The following is a 13,173-nucleotide window of genomic DNA, read 5'->3' as shown; positions in this document are numbered from 1 at the left end:
TCCTCCTCTTCCTTCACTCTCACTCTCCTCTTCTCACCCTTCTCCCGTGCTTCTTCTTCACTCTTTTTCACTGTCATTCTCAGCTTGTCACCCCCCTCCCTCAACTCTTTCCTTCCTTCCTTTCTCCTCCCTCCTTCCCTCCCTCCCTCCCTCCCTTTCTGGGGGCCCTAATGGCGAGCATGTACAGCAGCCCTGACACCGTCACATCTGCTGGCAGAGAGGGTCTTTCCCTCACCACACAGCCTGCTAATGAGATCTTCCCCCATTTAATTAATACCATAAGAATTTTAATTCTGACTGAATCAATTTAATGTGATGTGATTTTGTCAGCTCTATTCCCCGAGTAAGGGGAAAAAAACAGACCGGGCCCTGATGCTTATTACATACATCATTTCACGGGCCCTGCATTCCCTGCTGACTTAAACAAATTCTAATTAAGACTAATTAAAGCATCATTTATGAAAACGCTTGTGATAGTTATGCAAACATTCTGGGTGGGTATGCTCTGCATGATAATTACCACCCAGTTTAAATTAAGACCTGCTCCCTGGCAATTATGCTAGCCACACACCAGCACCTCGCGGAAAATGTTCTTTATTCAATTTCTGCAATTAAATACCAGGCCCCTATTTGAAATCAGATTGCATTTTAAAGGAAGAGCAAAATGATTATCTGGTATCTTTCTTTTTTTTAAAAACCCCGGAAGAAACGGTGCCCATCCAGTGTTCTGCCTCAGCGTTACATCGAGGTTAAAACCGTGATCATAAAGGAGCCACCGGTGACTGATGTGTGAAGTGACACCCTCTGCATCTGCTGAGGTGATTAGTCGGCTTTCTAGGTGAGTTTTTCTCATATTATTGCCGGTTAGGCAGATGTGAGCAGATGTGCTGTCTCAGATCCCCACCCCAAACAAAGCCTGCCTGCCCCCAAATGTGAGGTATGTTTTTGCTTGTGATGTGTTGTAATTTCTCTCTTTTCTCAGGTCAGATTTAACACCTTACAAAATTAAACTGTGATAATATCATTTGAGAGTTGTTCAGGTAGTTCAGTCTGTAGAGTATCGCTCCACTGAGAGGAATATTCCAAACTTTTAAAGTTTGGTGGAAGCAAAAGTGCATTCCTGTGTCAACAACCTGCACCACTGAGTCCGGAGGCTCACAGTGACGCTGACCGAATACATGTTGCAAAAGAGATGATTCGAACACGATCAATCTTACGTTATTGGCATTTCTGACCTGGTTTTGTTGATTTAAATCAAATACAGAATCATCGTAAGCTTTCTTGTGTTTGTCCAGATGGTCAAACAGTTAAATGCCAAACGCTCAAAACCACCAAATCCTGATCCATAAAGAAAGTTGCAATTAACCTTTGCATGAAAACTAAAAAGCCTTGTTTTATGCCGTGCGTGGGAACGGGATTTGCCTTTTAATTGAATGTGCTGAGCTAGTTGCTTATGTTAGGTGGCTGTATCCTGCCGCCGCTTTATCAGGCCTTAAGCAGGAGCGTACGGCGTGACGTCATTCCAGCGCTCAGCTCTGTTGATACAACAGCACACTCCCAGCAGTGCATTGTTCCACAGAGCTGAGGATCGCTCCTATTCTTACTTTATTGGCTCTATTTAAAGCACTTTAGTCACATAAATAACAGGACCAACAGAATAAGATGATCTTTATCTGAGCCGTACACACACCTGCCTGTTGCAGTTGCTCAGGATTTGCTTTAAACAGCTTCATGCACGTGCCAACAGTGCCCTGATAGTTTATGGGGCCCTTCTGAATGAACAAAATGTCAAATATTTCTGCTACAATCATGAAGTATCACTGATTGTTGAGCTGCCAGAGCTGTTCTTTCATATTGCTCGCTGCTGTGAGTCGACAGTTGTTTGTCCAGTTTATGATGAGCACTTTGCCCCACAGGCCAGACGTCCTCATGAAGCCACAATCACAAAAGAATCGGATGTTTGACAGCTCGTTCATGCACAGAAAGGAAATTAATGACCAGCAGTAATCAACCAAAACTCATGTGCATGACAAAGAAAGGTTTTTTTATTGTTTGCTTGGTTGTTCTTTTGTTTTTTAATCACATTTTTGAAGATTTTGACCAACACAATGCACAAAAAAGCTCGGCTTGCAAGCGGGGGGGGGCGGGGTAACGAGAGGGGGGCATCGCCTTCCATATCGCCCACCCCGATCTGAATGGTTCTTTCATTCCGACCTCTGAAGTCGCCTTTTTCTTGGTTTCTTATGATTCTTCCGCCGGCCACTCGTCTTCCACATCCAAAAGCTGCTGTGCACGATGTTTTGTGTAGCGCCGGAAAATCAAACAATCGCCATGTGTGTTACAGCGATTCATCACACTTTTAAATGCTTTTAATAAAGTTGTGGCCTGCTCAGATGGCTGCGCACCGTGGCGATGTTTATGTGTTTGCACAACACTTATCACTTCTGTCGTGTTTGTTTGCTCTCCTCTGTGTGTTCGATTTTGGCAACGCCGCCGCGTTATTGCGTTTTACTTCATGAGAGGCAGCTGGTTCAATATGATGAGGGAAAAAAGGGAAAAAAAACAGGCCCAATTCCCAAATCAGTTGCTCATGAGGTTGAGGGAAGCTCAGCAGCAGGGAGCAGACCCCGGTTCCACCCACGTCCTGTTCTACGTGCGCCGCCTCGCCGCCGTACATGCAGATGGCACCGCGCTCCCAGATTTCATTTGAGGTAATCAAATCCCTCCACTGCTCCCTTTAGAAAGGAGGAGTATTAGCAGCCATATGTCAACCAGATTTGTCAGATTATTCATTACAATTAATTGCTGTTCCACTTAAGGCCTTTAAGGCTGTGAATTGCTCTGAAATCTATTGCAAACACAAAAATTATGAGTAAAAGACTTTGGCCCTGTCATTCAAATTTCAGGCTGACCTTTAGCGGAGCTCGGCTTTTCTGAGGGAGTGCAGGAGGGAGAGCCTTTCTAATTGGTGTTTCTTCAGCTTCTTCTTTTTTATTTTTCATCTGCAGGTACAGCGCCTGTCTCTATTGACAGGGAATACAAGGAACACCGGTCCAGAGTGATCGCTCCCGCAGCCCACTCAAGTCCATTTTGTTGCAGCCTCGACCCCAGCACATTTTTAGAGGAATATTAGTTATATTTTACATCTGCCATTTGTTTTGCTTATTGTTGGGATACACTAACGCCATAGTTAGTGTTCCACGCACCGTACGCGGTCGCCTGAATTTCAATGTGGACCTTTTTCGGGGGTTGGCTGCGAGGCAGCCTAATAGCCACCTGAATTAATGTGCTGTCCAAGGATATGAGCCATAATACTTTGGTGATTAATGATTCACTGCTGCTCTGCTTCCACAGCTAAGGCTCAGACCCCAGAGATAAACTATCCTCCACGCGCTCAAATCACATTTAACCAACACGCAAAAATCACATTCCACGCTAAACGAGGTGTCTTGTTTTTCGGAGAGACAACCACCTCCCCCACCAAAAACATTGATTTTAAATACTATCAACCCAAATCACACCGAGAAGCCCTCGACGGAAAAGTCACAGCAAATTACGGCATTACAATCGACCGTGATTATGAGAGAAATCCACCAGGCTGATGATGTATTTTGGTTAATTATGAAGTAAAGGCACTAGAGAGGTGAATAAGCCCGTCTGATTGGCCCACTTAATTGTGCTTTATGAGACAGGGCTTACCAGGCAGGGTTTAGAGACTCGGTGTGAGGGCTGAAGGAGGAGGAGAAAATCTCTCTCAGGTTGTATTACCTAGGCCAGAGTTAATGAGGAGGTGGAGGTGAGAGAATCTATCACCATATCAGTCCGACCCACCTCCCCTTTCACCTGCGCGCCGGTTGTTTTTAATCTTTTCCACACCGATCATCATCAGCGTGACACAACTTTGTCAACGTTTGACCAGATCTAGCTGCGAAAAGGCTGATCGTGTTTTTATTTTCAATCACAAACAAGTGTCTTTTTGCCTCCGCCTTGTTCTTCTTTCATTGCCGTCAGAGGCCCAGGCTGCCTGGAAGGAGGCAGCTCGATGAGATCTTGTGTCCACCTGACTATTGGGAGAAGGAGGCTTTGAAATATTTCAGATTCTCCTCTATACTCATGATGCCGGCGGATCGATGCTCTAAACGCCGGTTGCCTGGCCTCGTCTCATCACTGTACTCCCGCCAGCTGACACATCCTCATTATATTACAATACGGTTGCCACTAAAGGTCATTCTCCCAGAACATAATCACACACAATCAAAACCACAAACTTCATATATCACAGAGACAGTAAATAGCCCCAGGGTTTATTTTCTACTGCCACAGAAAAGCTTTTGCTCCGTACGCGAGATGAGAACGGAGTGACTTTGATTTAGATCAACTTCTTTCTTTTGATTTAAGATAAAATAAGTCTTAAATGGGTCTGTACAAAGAGGTGCACCGTGTCTGTTATTTCAAAGGATTTCATATGAGCTAAAGTCTGGGCTTGTAATTAAAAGTAGCAATTAATAAAGATCTTCTCAGCCATTCATCATCACATTATAGTCAATCTTCTCCCAGCTTCTCCATCAGGCACAGGCTGTCACGAGAAGATGTGTCAAAGTGAAAAAGAAGAAAAAAAAAGAAGTGGAAACACACCCCTCTCCTCCATATTACCATAATGAGGAAAACACACTTAGTGGGCCATGACCTGATGTCATCTGATTATACCCATGATTAATGATATCCTTTTACCAAAACATGCCACTACTGTAACTGTCTGGGATTAAAAGCAGCAGATGGTAATGTATTCACGCATCCGCTAATGTCTTCCTACATCCAGCGTGAGCCTGTGTGGGTTTGTGTAAAGCGTTGTGTTTAAATAGGATCTCCTCTCAGAGATGTTTCATTTCCGTGGTCCAGGGTTGTTTTGATGTACATATTTATTGTTTTTGCCAGCTCACGATGAAAACGTCGCAGCCTCGCGCTACCAACTCCATAAGCTGTAAATGCCATGGACACCGAGCAGCGGCTGCTGAATGAATTAGAAATTTTCAGCTGGGCGTGCGCCAATATCCGCCCGTAACTGGTCAGCAGCATACTCTGGAATCTAAAACCGCCTTCTGCTCATTTTGGCTGTGGAGATGAACTCAACGATGCCAGAGAGCAAGCAAAGATCAGTTGAAGTCCTGACAGGGTGGCATTAAAGCATCTTGTTTTGTGCTCCAGATACCAACGTCCAGCCGATGACTCAGTTGAAAATATTTTCCTCTGCTTTTTCCTCCATCCCGACGCCACGCTAACAAAGCCCCCACTGTTGCGCCGATGGAGGAGCTACAATGTCAGTCTGTCTGCTTAATTGCGAGTGGGATGAATGTTAATTTACGCGGTCAAGAAGCTTCTTTGTCATACTTTAATAGTCCAGAGGTGTAGATTTATATCCTGGGGATACAATGAGTTTTAATGGGGGTTGGTGGTGCCCACATTCCTCTGCCTCATATTACTATATTATACAGTTCTGTTGTATTTGGACACCTCCCCGCAGCAGAACAGTCCTGGTCTGGGTAGGTGTTGAAGATGGGAGGAGGTGGTGGTGGGTGCTCATCCAAGCAGGGCCATTTATACTATAACTGTGCAAACTTCTTCTGTAACTGTGCCAGCTGGTGTCTTCAACCACACAAATGAGGAGCTCAGGACGTCGGAACGTCCATTGGAAGCATCTACTCGACTACAAAGGTGCACAATATAGTCTATATGTTTCTGGCCTCGGGGTTTTTTAAAATTTCAGGTTCTTGTATTCTTTGGAAATCCACCCTGCATTTATGTGTTGGGCTGTCAAAAAATTAAATGAAAAGCCATTCTAATAGGCGACCCCTGGCCTAGTTCATATTTCCTGTCACTTATTAAAGTATGAAGTCATGCATAGTTATGAGGCATGGGCGGGCCTATTAAAATTCATAAACGAATCGTGTTTAGACCAGGTTACGATAAACCACTTAATTCCACGTGGTCATGTAGAACTAATGGCATTCCCCGCTGGGTTGCTTAGAGACAGGTGCATTGCGCCTGTTTTTTTACATATTACCACAAAAAAAAATCCCCAAACAAAAATAAGTGCACAATTCATAATTACAGCTTTTCATGGTAATTATGTTGTTGTTCTTTTAGTTTGCATTCTGGCAATTTTACCTTCTTTAGCATTACTGGTTGACTCTGGCTCGTGTAACTCAGGTGTGTGTAATTACATCTCTTAAGGTCAACCTTTCACCAGGATGAATTAGTGAAATTGCATAGTTGACCACTTCAGGGCATAGATCCAAATGTAATTATCTTTGCTAATAGATTTGCTTTTCAGGGGAGGAGGATGATTCAACTAGTAACTGATCAACACAGAATCTTTCAAGTTCGCCTCACATCGTCACTTCGATTACCTCTTTAAAGTGCAGAATGTGGGTTATTTTTCAGCATTTCAAATGGCATCATAGCCTCTGCATTAGATTTAGTCCTTGCAGAAATCTCCTGTGTTTTCCCTCAATGTGGGGGGGCCCAGTGCAAGATATTGATCGCAGCCTATCCCGTTCAATCAGACTATATGATTGCCTATAAGCACCCGGCCCCTCCTGCTGGCTGGAAGGTGTGAGGAGGATCCAAGAGGAAACCAAATTATAGGCAGCCCAGATATGAGCCGCCTGGCCGCCGATAGTTCCCAGCAGCCTCGTGGAACCGAGCGATGCAAATGTACAATAAACAGGGCCTAAGCTGGCGGAGGTCTTTCAATCAAACAGGGGCAAGAGTTCAACCCCCGCCATGCATAATCCTAGCCTTGAAACCCCTGGGACTCCAGTCTCCAACCTGCTCAATGGCACAAAGATATTAGATAGCCATATGTAGATTCGCTGGGTAAACACACTCTCGTGATAAGACAATATGCTCCGTTTTCAGCAGGAATATATTTGAAGCTAACTTCCTGCTTCCTTCCGAGGGGGGCGTCTCGGATTGAACGGCTTAGTTGAGCGGCATCTGAATTCGATGCAGCTGTTTGCTTTGTTTAACGTCTCTGATATATGTCTCGCTGAGAAAAAATTGGTATCTCTTCTTTTTGAATTAAGTTGCCTGCGTGTTTGTACTATAGAGGGCTCACAAGGGAGGGGCACACGAAGGGGCCAAAAATATCCAGAACCTGAGCAAATAACAGAGAAGATAGAGTGGTTATATTTGCAGTCAAGTTATTTTATCTTAACAGTCTTTTTAATATAACAAAACATCATTTTGTTTATTGTCTACTTATTTGAAGCTTTTTGGGACAATGTTACATCTCAGTTTTCCAGCTAATCTCGGTCTGGGATATTGTCCTGTTGTATTTATGACATGTATGTATGACATATGTACGGGCTAAATAGAGCACATATGGAAACAAATGACACATTTACCCATCTTCATATTTCTGTGTTTGTGGGGCCCAATACATTACCCGGCTACCCAAAACCCAACTATCCCAACTATTCCCCTACCACTAATCTTAACCACACTCTAACTTTAAACTTAAATAAATGTCCTAATGATCAAACAGTCCTTCAAATTTGTGAGGACCAGCCAAAATGGTCTCACTTTGCTTGTGAAATGAGTATTTTGTGCAAACCCCATTTCATTATAGTGGCATATAAAGGGGAGAGCCTGCATGCAGATGGGGGAGGGTAAGTGGGGACAGAGAAGGGTAGAATGGGGGATGGATTCTCCATCCATCCATCCATCCATCCATCCATCCATCCATCCATCCATCCATCCATCCATCCATCTATCCATCCATCCATTGTCAGCGGCTGAGCGGTCCCAGCAGGAACCACTCCAGCCTGGAAAGAGGATCCTTCCGGCCAGCGGGGGCACCAGCAAGATTGGAGGTGGGGAACACGCAGGGGGGGAAGACATATTCATATGAAAGGAGGCAGCTGAGGAGTCGACACCGATCATCCCGTTCAGCCCTTCCATTATGTCAGATAGGCTGTAGTGACAGGAGGATGTCCTCCAAACCCAGCAGATTGAGCTCTTTTTGTTTGCAACAAATGTAGTAGAAACAGCCGCGGGAGTCCAGCAGAGGACGCAGCTAAATTGTCCCGAAATAGCTCCGCTCTAATTTGACTGCTAGATTTCTGCCTTTTGATTGCTTTAAGAGTTCATTCCCTCTAATTCCAGTTTCAAACCTATACCATTGATTTCTCCTGGCTGAGCGTCTGTGCGTTTGCAGCTAATGATGCCTCTTAGGTGCATTTTATTTTGTCACAGATACAGTGCTGTAATTAAGTGCCTCTCAGTTTTGCTCCTTGGTACCCAGAGTGCTGCTTGTTTTTGTTAGATACTTAATTTCATTCCGCCGGTGTTCAGGGGTCTAAATCAGTTCCTGATTGCGTGACAAAAAAAAAAAAAGCAAAGAGAAAAGCAGCAGGGCTCTCCATCCAAAAGGGCCAGCAGAAGAACTGAAAGTCTCACTAAATGTGAGATGCAAATGGAATCATTTAAGAAGTCACTAGACAATGAAGTTCCAGAGTTTGTCTGATTTACATGTTGTCTGCAGAATAGCAGAATGTGACAGAAGCTGTTAAATGCATCGGTGGCCGTCAGAAACGTAAGCACTTGTGACTAACAGACGATAATGACGGGATAATAGGAACCTATTAGGCCTTTGGTTTTTGCATGCCTAATAATTAGATTAATTGAATGACACTCATTTGGTGAAAATGAGGGACCCAATGGCGTTAATTCAACCTGTGTTTCCAGATGCTCATTTCTAAACAGCTAAGTGAACTACCTCATCATGGCCCACCATCTGGGAATTCCCCTCCGAGGCAGTAGTTGGAGATGGCGCCGTAATGCATTTTAAAGACGTCGAATGATGGTCGCACGGGATGGAACAAACGGAAGCCGCCGTTTAGCCTCTCCAGATAAAAAACATGGGGTTAGGAGCGAGCGCCTTGATTATTAACCCAATGTTAATTTCTCTCTTGTACGTGAAGGTAAATAAGGTCATTATAGCTGCGTTAATGATTAGCATATCTCACAGGTGTAATTCTCTGGGAGTATTGCTTTGAGCTGGGGGAAAAAAGGGTAAAAATCACTCGGTGATAACAAAAATGGGAGACTGACTAATTTATCTCCAAATTTGCACCATGTACAAAAAAATCATGCAAATGAACAAGGTTCTCATTTGGAAGACACAGCGTTTGGGTGACATTAATCAAAGGAAAATATGCAGACAAAGGTGACAGTAATCCCAATACTCACACATAAGTGGCACAGCTGTGATTCCACTCACTGTATACTGGCACAGTGCAGCAGAAATGGAAATTCTATATGTTGTAAAGCCAACTCAACTCCTCTCATTATTTTTATTATAGCTCCAGGTGATCATGCGAATACGGACTTTTTTTTTCTTTTTTCACACGTATGTTCCCCATTATCACATAAAGTTAGAAAGAAGCATGAAAAAGTAAAGACAAGGTATTGCGGCTTGTCAGGGAAAGGAAATGAGCACAAGAGTCATGTTATTATGAAGGAACGAATGCAGGATACAGTTGTCAAGTGTGTGTTTTTCAGTCGAGTTAATGATGATTGATACAGACATGTGATAATTGTAATTATATCCATTGCCTCTTGCTCTGTACACATGCATGCATCTTCATTACCCCAGGCAGCCCCTAACTATTCCACATACAGGAGTGCAGATGCTCCTCGTGTTCTCTGTTTGCGTTGCTGGTGTGTAGAAGAGCGGTGCAGCGCCGCAGCCCGAGCTCACCTAAGCTCCTTCGCTGAGTTGTAGTGCAACGAAGCCTAATCCTCCAACAGAGCCATCAAGCCAGCCCGCAAACAGAGCTCACTGCTGGCTGGCTCTGCGTGGCGGGAGCAAACCAACATCATGACAAAGGGTGTTTATGGAAAAATAGATGGCGGCGCAACCGACCAGAAAGGGCTTAGCAGCGAGCAGACCCCAGCTCCCACCTTTATCCTTCACCGTTCACATTGAAATGCAAATATCAAGGCAGGGTTTCCACCCGCGTGCCACTCACAAATTGAAAAGCAGTTTTTATCTATGCAAATGCAAGCATGGTAATTGAAGTTAATCAATCAATGCTAGCTTCCACTAAAACCTTGAACATGATTGAATAAAGTAATTATCATTCAGGAGAAAATGATGAAGTTGTAGACAGCATGAACCTTATTAAAGGAGGATTTTGAGTCACAATGGCTTAATTTAGCCGGCAGCCCCCTCTGTGTCTTCTTCTTCTCCCCTCTGTCTCTGTGTCTCTCTCACACTTCATCCTTCTTTTCTTCGCTCCGTGACTCAAGCTTGAGCGGAGCATTATAGCCTGGCATTTGGAATATTTTAAGGCACAGAACTTTCTCTGTTTTCACATGGTGGGGGTGCGAACGCAGGGGGCCATCGGGCGCCATCAGGTGTCTCCGGTAGATCGCAATCATACCGTCCTGCAGGGAGGCGCGTGCTCTGATCAGATTACAACAAAACTCACCTGTACAGTTTTCACCTCTCTACTTCGTCCCTCTGCTCAACTGTATTTACTGGACTAACTGCTCTGCAGAGTTCTGGAACAGAACCAGCTCTCCGGAGCTTCTCCACGCTGACCGAACCCGAACCTCCCCTGATTCACACTCCATGTATCTGTCCTCGGAGGGCAAAATGACAATTGTACATAATGGTTAAGATTGGGGAATGATGAAAGAGAGAGACATCAGTGTCAACCAGTCTCAAATGAAGGCTTGTTCACCACCGCCGCCATCGCCACCGCCACCACCACCGCCACTGCCACCTCCCCCTGCAGCCTCCACCTGTCAGCCAAGACGGTGGTAATTGAGACTTCCAGCGCCGCGCCTGGCCACCTTAACCGTGGCTGTCCTGGCCACTCTCCTCATGGCGGGGGCTAGTTAAAGGCCTCTTCGGTTTGTCACAGAGTTTAATATGCACCCTACATAATTATGCAGGATTCACAGTGCTATCAAACTGCAATTCAAATTAGTTCAGGATTAAAGGCACAGAACAGTACTGGTTCCTTAATTGCATTGTACTGTGCTGATCACATTCAAATACCCATTACTCATTCCCTCTGCGGAGCAATAAGTCAGAGGGATTAATACTGAGGCAGGTGACAGGGCCAAGCCATTAAAAGGCAGTTATGCAGAAAGCATGGCTGGTTTTATTCACGTTAATGAAATCAGCGAAATGAAACTGTAATAGATTTATCAAAGCTCAGATGGATTTGCAGTAAATCAGTTTGATTCAGGCAATCAAACTGGACAATGGAGATAGTTTTCAGCTACAGCCGTGGATATCAGGCAGCAGCATGTGAGAAGTGCTGATATTCTTCTTGTGAGGATTTGGTGAACACCCCATGCCTAGGCCCTATTCCCAGAGCGGGGCCTGCTCGTTTTTGTCAGCTAAACGGTGCCAGTGACTGATAAAACACGCTGCCTTCCAGTTAAACACCGTATTCTTCTACCCCCTTCTCCCGTCCCGTGCCCCGTCCTCCCTCCCTCTCCCCTTCAATTTATAGGCCGCGTGTTGCCGACTCTGGCTTGTTATACAGCGCGCAAGCCTGTGAATTAGAACCTAAATTCACTTACATCAAACAGATTAGTGTAGAAATCAATCCGTCTGAGCTTGTCTCATGGCTCCCGGCTTCAAGTAGCTTCAAACAGCTGCTTAGCACAGGATGCTAGCTGGGAAAGACTGTAGGAAGAAGGATACATTTCTGCAAATGTGCTATTTAAGCAGTATTGAAGGTGTATATCATTTGTTTTGGGGGGCTGGAGATGAAAAATATCTGTTTTGAGGACTACACAGTACAAAATAACCATTTACTTTGTGTTTATGTGTTATTTTTAACAGTGGACGAGGGGGTGTTTGTGTGTTGTGTCGTCACCTAAAAGGAATCAAGCGTTTTTCACCATGGCCCAAACAAAGAGCACCAATGAGCTAATTAATAACTGACATTTTTTACCGTTTAAAAGAACTTATGCAGAAAATTGCAGCCGCTACACTGCCCCCACTCCACCCCACCCCACCCACCCTCACCAGCCCCACTTTGCACTTTTTTAATGTAAAAATGGTTAAATGACCTGAGCTCAAATGACATTATTTTTAAATGTGTTCTTAATGAGTCGTCCACTGTACAGTATAAATTCCAATTACATCCAATTAACCCCAATCAGAGTTGCCTCATCTCTACCCTCTTTTTTATTTAATGGTTGGCTGCAGCTCCAACCATTGATTAGGCTGAACGAGCAGCGCCGCTAAATGACCACCTTGAAGAAGACGGGAGCTGTTAGCCTTAATGGAGACGGCCTCAGCCATTACTCCTGCGTGCACGGTCCCCTTGCTTTTAGCAGGCTACGGCACCTTCTTTATATTGGGGTCTGACGGGGCCTCTATCCAGGTTGATTCTGACTTTAGCCCATTTGCTCTGAGGGAAATGTTAAATAGAACCCTCCCATCCATGAACACCAACCCATTATTTCCTAATTACGATGCGTTCAGGTCCTCAGGTAGCCATGCACGATTATACACAATAACGCCATTTCGGTGTCTGCAATGGAGGTGTTCAGGAAGCAGCAATAAAGCCAAATGTTGTGTGAAGAACCTTGTATCCTGACTGATCCTAAAAGTATGCCCGCAATAATAATAAACCGCCTGGACTCGGACGCGCTCGCAGCGGCTTAGCTCAACTTCTCGTTCAGGATCAAGACGAGGCTGCGAGAGCGAGTCAGTGAAGATTAGACAATAAAAGCACAAATCCATTCCACAGGAAGCATCCTCGCGTGCCGAAACTGGCAGCAGACGCTCGGATAAGCCCTCCCACACACTCGGCCTTCACAGTTGTGTTCTGTTGAAGCAGTCCCGTTGCGTAATACCCACGTGGTCACCAAAACAATCTGTAGATTAGGCCCAACAAAAGTGTGCATTAGAACTCTCTGGCTTAAGCAGTTTTTAAGAGTGCATTCAAATTACAATTCCCTCATAATTTGAGCTCTGTAAGAACAGAAAGAAAAAAAAACAGAACTTGTTTCCTAATGAAAGCACCAACGGTCGAGTTTGGAAGTGGATTAACCAGAGAGCGAACCAGAGATGGACAATGCGCCTTTGAAAAGCCGCCATATACAATTGTCATGACATATGAAGCCTTCCCTTTGACT

This window comes from Takifugu flavidus, chromosome 1 (assembly GCF_003711565.1).
Source record: "Takifugu flavidus isolate HTHZ2018 chromosome 1, ASM371156v2, whole genome shotgun sequence".
NCBI lineage: Eukaryota > Metazoa > Chordata > Actinopteri > Tetraodontiformes > Tetraodontidae > Takifugu > Takifugu flavidus.
Note: the sequence above shows the minus strand (reverse complement) of the source record.